This window comes from Mustela erminea, chromosome 13 (assembly GCF_009829155.1).
Source record: "Mustela erminea isolate mMusErm1 chromosome 13, mMusErm1.Pri, whole genome shotgun sequence".
Taxonomy (NCBI): Eukaryota; Metazoa; Chordata; class Mammalia; order Carnivora; family Mustelidae; genus Mustela; species Mustela erminea.
The window spans coordinates 49,250,497-49,261,146 of record NC_045626.1 but is presented as its reverse complement, the minus strand read 5'-3'; the positions used below and the strand labels follow the sequence as shown (position 1 = coordinate 49,261,146).

Sequence of the window (10,650 nt, the reverse complement as noted above, 5' to 3'; positions counted from 1 at the left end):
GGTATCATTGACTCTGCCCTTCACCTTTTATATATAATCAAGCCAGCAAGTCCATTATTGATTTGGTCTCAGTGATTCAATAATTACTAATTATTTATTAAATAATCTTCTCTTTGCTACTACCACCATCTACTATAGTAACATCTAATTTTAGTCTTAGCCCGTCCTCCCTAGACATCTTCCATTTATGCCATAGCTCCATCTGAACTGAAAGGCTGTCTCTAAGGTGCCTTCCCATTATGCAGAAATTACAAACTTTTCTTGTAATTTTGTCTCCCTCTCCTGCTTCCCTTCCAGATGCTCAGTGTCCCCTGCTTTACACTGGAGCCATTGAGCTTGTCCCACAATATTATTCTGTAACTTGATTTTCTACCTCGACTCCTACTGCTGTCTTTTGAGCTCTTCCCATGCTATTGTCACTGTGACTTTCCCTCTTTCTTTATGTATCAGTCCAGGCAGGAGCTACTACAGGAGGACACTTCTGAATCTCTGAAACCACATTAGAGACTCGAGGCTCTCAGAAATTATGTATTCTTGATGATGATGATGATTGCTGCAGTAACCTTTTTTATTTGTCTCCTTCTCATTCATGCTTATGCTATATTCAATATCTGGTAGGCAGGGTAAAATGACGAAAATATAGGCACACCTTGGAGATATTGCCCCCTTGGTCCCAAACTATCACAATAAAAGAGAAAATCATGATAAAGTGAGTCAAATGAAATGTTTGGTTTCCCAGCACATGAAAGTTATGTTTACATTATGCTTTATATATATATATATATACACACACAAATATACAAAGTCTATTCAATATGTCATAGTATTATGTCTAAAAAAAGTACAAAGCTTAATTAAATAATACTTTGTTGCTGAAAAGTACTAACCATCATCTGAACTTTCAGGGAGTTATACTCTACCTGCTGTGGAGGGTCTTGTTTCCATGTTGATGGCTCCTGACTGATCAGGGTGGCTGTGGCAAAATCTTAACATGACAATGAAATTTTCCCCATCGAGTGATTTTTCTTTTTTCTTTTCTTTTTTAAGATTTTATTTATTTATTTGACAGACAGAGATCACAAGTAGGCAGAGAGGCAGACAGAGAGAGAGGAGGAGGAAGGCTCCCTGCTGAGCAGAGAGCCTGAGTGGGGCTTGATCCGAGGACCCTGGGATCATGACCTGAGCCAAAGGCAGAAGCCACTGAGCCACCCACTGAGCCACCCAGGCGCCCCCAAGTGATTTTTCATGAGTGAATCCCCTCATGAGTGATTTGTCTGTGACATGTGATGCTGTTTGATAGCACTTTGCCCACAGTAGAACTTCTTTCAAAATTGGAGTCAGTCTCTTCAAACCCTGCTGCTACTTGATCCACCCAGTTTATGGTATATTCTAAATCCTTTTTTGTCATTTCAACAGTCTTCACGGAATCTTCACCAGGAGTAGATTCCTTCTCCAGGATCACTGTCTGTGCTCACCCATAAGAAACACCTTCTCACCTTGTGAATATTCTGTCCTGGGCTTGCAGCAATTCAGTCACATCTTCAGGCTCCACTCCTAATGTTGCTTCTCTTGCTGTTTCCATCATCTCTGCTGTGACTTCCTCCACTGAAGTCTTGCATACCTGAAAGTCATCTATGAGGGTTGGAATCAACTTTCCCCAAACTCCTGGTAATGGTGATATTTTGACCTCTTCCCATGAATCATCAATGTTCTTAATGGCATCTAGGATGGTGAATCCTTTCCAGGTTTTCATCTGACTTTGCCCAGATCCATCAGAGGAATCACTGTCTAGGGCAGCTATAGCCTTGAGAAATTAATTTCTTCAATATTAAGATTGAAAGTCAGTATTACTCCTTGATCCATGGGCTGCAGAATGGATGTTGAGTTAGAAAGCATGAAAACCATATTCTTCTCATTGTATCTCATTGTACATCTCCATCAGAGCTCTTGGGTGACCAGGAGCATTGTCAGTGAGCAGTAATATTTTGAAAGGAATCTTCTTTTCTTAGTAGTAGGTCTAAACAGTGACCTTAAAATACCCAGTAAACCATGTTATAACCAGATATGCTGTCATCCAGGCTTTGCTATTTATTTCTAGAACACAGGCAGAGGAGATTTAGCATAGTTCTTCAGGGCCCTGGAATTGTCAGACTGGCAGAGGAGCTTTGGCTTCAATTTAAAGTCCTCAGCTGCAGTAGTCCCTAACAAGACAGCCAGCCTGTCCTTTGAAGCTTTGAAGTCAGGCATTGACTTCTCCTCTCCAACTGTGAGAGGCCAAGATGGCATCTTGTTCCAATAGAAGGTTGTTTCTTCTACATTGAAAATCTGTTGGTCAGTGTAGTCACCTTCAGCAATGACCTTAGTTAGAGCTTCTGGGTCACTTGCTGTGGCTTCTCCATCAGCACTTGCTGCTTCACCTTGCACGTGGATGTCATGGAGGCGGCTTCTTGCCTTAAACTTCATGATCCACCCTCTGCCAGCTTCAGACTTCTCTCCTGCAGCTGCCTCACCTCTCTCAGCCTTCCCAGAATACCAAAGAGTCAGGGCCTTGCACTGGATTCAGCTTCGGCTTAAAGGAATGTTGTGGTTCATCTGATCTTCTATCCAGACCACTCAAACTTTCTCCATCTCAGCAATCAGACTATTTTGCTTTCTTATCACTGGCGTGCTCACTGGGTTCATGATTTTAACTCCTTCAAGAACTTTTCCTTTGCATTCACAGCATGGCTTACTATTTAGCACAAGAGGCCTAGTTTGCAGCCTAGCATGGCTTTTTTTTGTTTTTGTTTTTGTTTTTAAGATTTTATTTATTTATTTGACAGGCAAAGATCACAAGTAGGCAGAGAGGCAGGCAGAGAGAGAGAGGAGGAAGCAAGCTCCCTGCTGAGCAGAGAGCCCCATGCGGGGCTCGATCCCAGGACTCTGGGATCATGACCTGAGCCGAAGACACAGGCTTTAACCCACTGAGCCACCCAGGCGCCCCCTAGCATGGCTTTTAACATGCCTTCCTCACTAAGCTTAATTATTTCTAGCTTTTGATTTAAAGTGTGAGACATGTGCCTCTTCCTTTCACTTGAACACTTCGAGGCCATTGTAGATTAGTAATTGGCTTAATTTCAATATTGTTGAATTTGTTGAATTGTTGGGGACTTCGGAGGCCCGAGGGGAGGGAGAAAGACAGGAAATGACAGGTAGGTTAAGTGGTCAGAGCACACACAACGTTTGTCAATTAACGTGCTAACTAACGTTCTAACTAACTTTAACCAACTAACTAACATTAACCAACGTTCTATGTCTCATATAGGTAGTTCGTGATGCCCTAAAACAATTATGACGGTAACATCAAAGATCACTGATTACAGATCGTCATAACAAATAAAGATAATGAAATAAAGATATATCTACATAAAGATAATGAAAAACTTTGAAGCATTATGAGAATTACCCAAAGATAGAAAGAAAGTGAGCAAATACAATTGAAAGCATGGCGCTGAGGGATGGGTTGACGAAGAGTTCCCGCAGTAGTCAGTTGCAGATTCTCCCATTGAACACTAGATGGAGCGCTGATCTTTTGTTTGAAAAAATGAACACCTGCTTTACCTCTAAACCCTGGTTTTAAAAAATTATCCTTTGCCTGGTTGAATCTTAGGGTTTAAAAAACAAGGTGTCAGCCTAAAGTTTTCTTTAAACCAACTTTTTAGACTTATACAGATTCAACAATGGTTAAATGTCAAAACGAGAGCTATTCAAATTTATTTTTAAAAATCCGCTAAGCGATTTCTTGAGTTAGCTTACCGTGGCCCACCAGCTGGCATTTGCTGATTATCAGAAGGAATTTATTAATTTTTAAAAGTATGTAATTAATTTTATCTTTGAAAACATGGAACTTGGGAAAAGGGCTGAAAATTGTCTTTACATTTTTTTCTAACCTTCACAAAATATAAACTCACCTTTTGTAATAAGAATAGTAAATAATCCACCCCCCCCCCCCAGAATATGACTCTGCCGTCAAAAAGAATGAAATCTTGCCATTTACAATGTTGTTGATGGAGCTATGAAGTATTATACTAAGTGGAATAAGTTACAGAAAGACAAATACAGTATGATTTCACTCACATGTGTAATTTAAGAATTAAAACAAGCATGGGGGAATGGGAGAGAGAGGCAAACCAAGAAACAGACTTTTTATAGAGAACAAACTAATCGTTACCAGAGGGGAGGTAGGGGGGATGGGTGAAATAGGTGATGGGGATTAAAGAGTGTACTTGGAGCACCAGGTGTTACATGGAAGTGTTGAAACACTAAATTGTACACCTGAAACTAATATTACACTGGATGTTAACTGGAATTTAAATAAAAGCTAAAAAAAAAAAGAGTAAATATTTTATGATTTACTATGATTATGCACAGAAACTTCAAAGTATTCAATAACCTAAAAGTGGTCTGAAATATACCAAAACAATACTGTATCAAGGGGAAAACATTTAGAACATGCTTTAAAAAGCAAAGTATTGATAGTGATTTGATTATTTATTTTTTTTTAATTTTTTATTTTTTATAAACATATATTTTTATCCCCAGGGGTACAGGTCTGTGTGATTTTTTTTTAAGTATTTTTAAATATTTCTTATACAGAGGAAGACTCACATTATATTATTTTTAAAAAGTATTTCGTTTATTTCTTTTGAGAGAGAGAGAACAGAGAGAGGGAGAGAGCATGAGTGGGGGAGGGGCAAAGGGAGAAGGACAAGCAGACTCCCCACTGAGCAGTGAGCCTGATGTGGGGCTCAGGGTTTGATCCCAGGACCTTGAGATCATGACCTGACCCAAAGACAGATGCTTAACCAACTAAGCCACCTAGGCACCCCTATATTAACTTTTTTTTTTAAAGATTATATTTATTTATTTGACAGACAGAGATCACAAGTAGGCAGAGAGGCAGGCAGAGAGAGAGGAGGAAGCAGGCTCCCCATGGAGCAGAGAGCCCGATGTGGGGCTTGATTCCAGGACCCTGGGATCATGACCTGAGCTGAAGACAGAGGCTTTAACCCACTGAGCCACCCAGGCATCCCCCCTATATTAACTTTTATTTCTTTCTCAAACAAATCTCCCAGTTTACCAGCTTTGTAAATGGTCTCATCTAATTATTCTAACCTAAAATTTGGTGGTCATTCTTGATTTTTTCCTTTTCTCCTCTCCTCCAAATGCAAATCATTAACAAAGCCTATTGGTTCTGCCACCAAATCTAATCTTCGTCGCCTCTGCCACCACCCTGGTCCAAGCTACTGGCTGTCGCCAACAGGCAGCTCTCTTTCTGAAGCTCTCTTTGTCCAAGCACCTAAATCTACTAAGAGCCTTCAATTCTGTCGGGGAAAAGACTTATTCCATTTAAAATGTATTCTACATGAAGCCCTTAAGGAGCAACTTCAGGTAAAAACTCCTTACAAATTTGAACTAATCTAAAAAAGTTCACATACTGAAAAGAACCATGAACCGCTGTGATCCCAGGAACATCACATAACCATCCAAATCAGTACTTTAAGGGAAGAGAATTCAACATCACTGCCTTTCTATTACAGCAGATGTCACTGATAATGCTCTTCTCTTTGTTGAACTCTAAATGATCAGAACTGCCAAAATGGGGTTATTTGTATTAGTGAAAGAACACTGAGTCTTGAAAGTTTTTCTTTTGTGGCAATAATGCTCTTTGTTATACCTTGAATGGAGTTTCTGCAAATAATTGAAAATTTCATATTTTAATCAAACAGCTCAGCTTCTGTAATTCACTTTTTGAACAACTAACAAGCCTCTGCTCTGTGGTGATTGAGATAGAGACAGCAATTTTTTTTCCTTTCCTTAAAAAGGAGTAATTTCTCCCATAAAATTTACTGAGTGCAGTATAGGGTAGGCCAATCTATTAAATTTTCCTGGAAATTTATTTTTAGCTTTATTTAGCAGATCAACCTTCAGCCTAGAACTAAATAACATGTGTATTTCATTGCCTGATAGAACAGAGAGACTGAAAATCATATTTTAAGGGATTGGAGTGACGTGTCCCTATCATCTTCAATTTTCATTTGTCTCTCAGGATCTTCGGATTCTACTTATCTTTCACCAAGTTCTTTGATTCAAGTTTAGCACAGAGAAAGAATATTAAATACATACATAATTATCTGAAAATAATGTTTAAGCATCATGGTTAATGCATAGAGTTTTTTTTTCCTCCAAATTTAAAGTGCTTTCTAGTATTTGTATAAAATTATAAAGGGGAAAAAAAAGCTTTCGTTTTTATTCCAAAAATTTTTCCCGCAGCATTGGATAAAGGAAGTAGGGAAAAACTTGTCCAGATTATGGTAGTCTACATTATAAATAGGAGTCCTGCCCAACCCTATGAATAAGGTATTACTATCCTGCCTTACAGGTGAGAGAAATCGGTAATGTTAAGTAACTACCTAAAGTCACAGAGCCAGTATTACAGTACATGTACTAACCCAGTTTGTTTGTTTGTTTTTAACCTATTTTCTTTTATGCCTTTTCCCCCAAATCTTGAGATCCCCCAAATCTTGAAAAACTTACAAGCTTTGGAATGCCTGGGTGGCTCAGTCAGTTAAGCATTTGCCTTTGGCTCTGAGCCCATCAGGCTCCTTGCTAAGCAAGGAGCCTGCTTCTTCCTCCGCCTGCCGCTCCCCTGCTTGTGCTCTTTCTTTCTGACAAATAAACAAATACAAATCTTAAAAGAACAAAAACAAAACCTACAGGCTTCAAGTGTTTGGGAGATTTTGACTCTTTGGCATTTTCTGTTCCTTTCAATAAACTAGTTTAAAAAGAAACATGAGGGGCACCTGGTAGCTCAGTGGGTTAAGCCTCTGCCTTCAGCTCAGGTCATGATCTCAGGGTTCTGGTATTGGGCCCCACATTGGGTTCTCTGCTAAGCAGGGAGCCTGCGTCCCCCTCTGCTCCCTGCTTGTGCTCTCTCTTGCTATGTCTTTCTCTCTCTCTTTCTCAAATAAATAAATAAAATCTTAAAGAAAATAGAGTAGCACCTCAAGATCCCAACATGACCAAATGCCAAAGGACAGATGAGAACATGTGTGTTGGGCCCATAGATGCGTTGTGCAATGGATGATCAGGTCAGTTTATGATTGTAGTTATTAGCATACGGATATATAATTAGCAATAATTAATTCATTGTTGTATTTGCAGAGCTTTCATCTTAAATTCTGTTATTTTCCAGGAGGCTTGCTTTATTTATTTAAGAAATTTTGGCCATTAAATTGAAGTGTCCCTGAAAACTGAAATATTATCCATTTAAATTGTAGCCATAATTATAGACATGTATACCTTAATTTTTTATCCCTTATTTTACTCCCAGGGAAAATGTTTAAATTAAACTTAGGTTTGATTACCAAATATAGCTTTTCTTCCTCACTATCTTCGTTGTGATATTCAGTCTCAACCAAAGCAAAACATACTTGGACACGAGGGTCCACAGATATTAAAGGGAAATTCATTTTGTCTTGATTATAAGACAACTTAAATTTAGAATTTTGACGTATGCATTCTCTAGGCAAGATCTAAAGAACTTCTAATAACTATTTGGTGTTTCTAATAATAGATAAGTAAAAAAAATACTCCATCTAAATAAGAAGGGGAAAAAAATCCTTGTGAAACTTGGGCCTTTAAGAAGTTAGAGGACTTTAGAGGAAAAAACATATAGGCTTAAAAATAATAGTTGGGACAATATTAAAGCTATTGAATGAGGATTTAGGTTTCCCTTCCTCCTCCTGCCAAACACAACAGTGCTATTAAGGGAAGTAACACCTATTTAAAGGATGTTAAGAAAGTAAAATTTTGTTTTGTTTCACACCCATAGTCTAACATTGGAGCTTCAGGTCTGTCCGATGACACCTTTTGCAATTACGGTGGCAGATGCTGGTCTGTATGGAGTCCCAAGAGAATTCCAGGCTCTGGGCTTAAAGTATTGGTTTCTCTTTGATATGGAAGGCTTGAGAATCCTCCTCCCCGCCCTTCCCAAAACCTTTATTTCCCTGCTTCCCTTCCCAAACTCAGGTTCTGCAAAAACCTTTCATTAAACTTTCTGTTTATTCTCTTTCAAAAACCCATCTTATTTCTGCTAATTGCCCGAGGAGAGAGCGGGGCTGGAGATTCTGACAACATCTGAAGAGAATAGAAATAAAATAGTGTTTGCTTCTGTAATGGTGAGTAAACACGAAAGCTAAATTCTTGTCAGTTTTTATAACTAGGTCATTATGACTTATCACTAAATTTGTTTTCGTTTGGAATTCTCTACCATATGAATGTCTGTATTCTTGAAGCTGGTCAGTGTCTAACAAAGAGCACAGGAAACAAGAACAAAGTGCTCGGATTAATTAAGATGCTTATAAGGGCATTAACAGCCCCTTTCAAATCTGCCATAATCAAAGACGGAAGAGGATTTGTTTGGTGATATTACTTTATCGCAAGGTATTCTTGCCTTGGTTTCCAGAGTTTACATAAGGAGAATGAAAGGAGGACTCTCCAGTCTTCAGGACGCCCACCCCCATCTTTACTGCAGTACGTCAAAAATAAAATACAATTTGGCAGTTCAAGAAAGTTTGTTTTTTTTTTTAAGATTTTATTTTTATTTATTTGAGAGAGAGAGCACCCACATGGGTGGGTGGGGGAGGGGCAGGCATAGGGAGAAGCAGACTCCCCACTAAGCAAGGAGCCCCATGGGGGAACTTGGTCCCAGCACCCTGAGATCAGGGCCCCAGCACAGGGCAGAGGGCCAACCGACTGAGCCGCCCAGGCACCCCAAGAAATTTGATGCTTTTCGAGTATTTGAAAGAGATTTTTAGAATGTTCTGAATGACATGGGAGATGAAATGTGTATGGCAGGCACTGGCTATTTTTGCCTGCCCAGAATCATTTCCCCTTCTTCAGGTAATGATGTCTGGATTTTCCTATGGGAAAAGCTTCCAAGTGCCATTCTCAGTAAGTGTGGTCTCTGACTACGGGAGACCAGCTCCCTGGTTCAAGACTTGATCCTGTGACCCAGACCTAATTAATAAGAGTTGCTGTGACTGGTTCAGCGGTAAGTATGTGTGACTCTTTATAATGACAGTCAACCTTGGCTCTCTTCCTAGAGCAATGGAGAAAAATATGCATTCTTAGTTTACTAAGTTGTTCAGATATAAGTTCCAAGTTTTTAGGGGCCACCTTCACTGATACTTGGGAAGAAGCTGCCTGACCTCATTCTCTCAGAGAAAATCAGGGTCAAGAGATGGTGAGAAACCAAGTTGTGATGATGTTTAAACACCCAGGTTCAAATGTACTTCTAAATCCTACTTTACCCATAGATTCTTTATTTATATTGGGCAAAGTAATCTCTTTTTTGTTTAGCTAATTTGAATTGGGGTTCTGTCACTTGCAACCAAAATAATTATAACTAATGCAGAAAGTAAAGGTAGAGGGGATCTGGAGGAGTGCATGGTAGAGTTAACCTGTTCTCCAGAAAGTGAGAGTCTGCTTGGAAAGGAGTCACAGCCAGCATATAAAAAAAATAAAGCAAATAACAAAATGCCAAGTTATATGACGCAAATCCCAAAACTTTAACAAATGCAAAGGCCAACTTTCTCTGATGTATCTGGGAGAGAAGATAATAGAGAAGGTAGACTCTCAGCCTTAAAGGACAAGTAGGAATTTAAATAAGAGAAAATGTCAAGGAAGGGAATTCCAGCCAGGAAAAGCCTGAAAAGCAAAACACTGAGATGCAAAGGTGCATGTTGAAAGTAGGGTATAATAAAGAAATCCCCTAGATTGGAGTACAAGTGTAGTGGTAGAGGTCACTGAAAGTCAAACTGCAGAGGTGAATGGGACCAGGTCTTGGAGACCTTGAATGTCAAACAGAAAATTTATAGTTTTTTAGGGCAGGCATTAAAGAACCCCCACATAAGTTTGAAGCAGCGACTACGTATTAAGGAGAGACATTTGTCTGGCAGTGTTGTGAATGAGGGGTAATTTGCAAATATGAGAGAGACTGAGGTCAATGTTCCTAGTGATGTAGCCACTATCATAGTTAAACAATTGATTTATTATTTTATAAGACTGTGTTTCACCTCCTTGATTAAATTCATTCCTAGGTATTTTACTCTTCTGTAAATGGAACTATTTTCTAAATTTGTTTTTCCTGGTAGCTCATTACTAATGTAGAGAAATGCCATAGACCTTTGTGTCCTGCAACTTTAATGAATTTATTAGTTCTATAGTTTTTTTTTAAAAGATTTTATTTATTTATTTGACAGACAGAGATCACAAGTAGGCAGAGAGGCAGGCAGAGAAAGAGGAGGAAGGAGGTTCCCTGCTGAGCAGAGAGCCCGATGTGGGGCTGGATCCCAGGACCCCGAGATCATCACCTGAGCCGAAAGCAGAGGCTTTAACCCACTGAGCCACCCAGGCGCCCCAGTTCTATAGTTTTTTTGATGGGTGTTTAGGGTTTTCTCTATGTAGTATCACATCATCTACAAATAGTGACAGTTCTACTGCTTACTTTCCAATTTGAATGCCTTTTCTTTTTCTTGCATAATTGCTCTAGTTAGGACTTCCAATACTATGTGGAATAAAACTGGCAAGAGTGGGCATCCTTGTCTT

At 39.2% G+C, this 10,650-nt stretch overlaps 1 pseudogene; it reads right to left on the bottom strand.

Moving 5' to 3' along the window:
- Positions 1-1,243: 1,243 nt before the first annotated feature.
- LOC116571493 lies at positions 1,244-3,092 on the bottom strand (annotated as a pseudogene).
- Between the last annotated feature and the right edge of the window lie 7,558 nt (positions 3,093-10,650).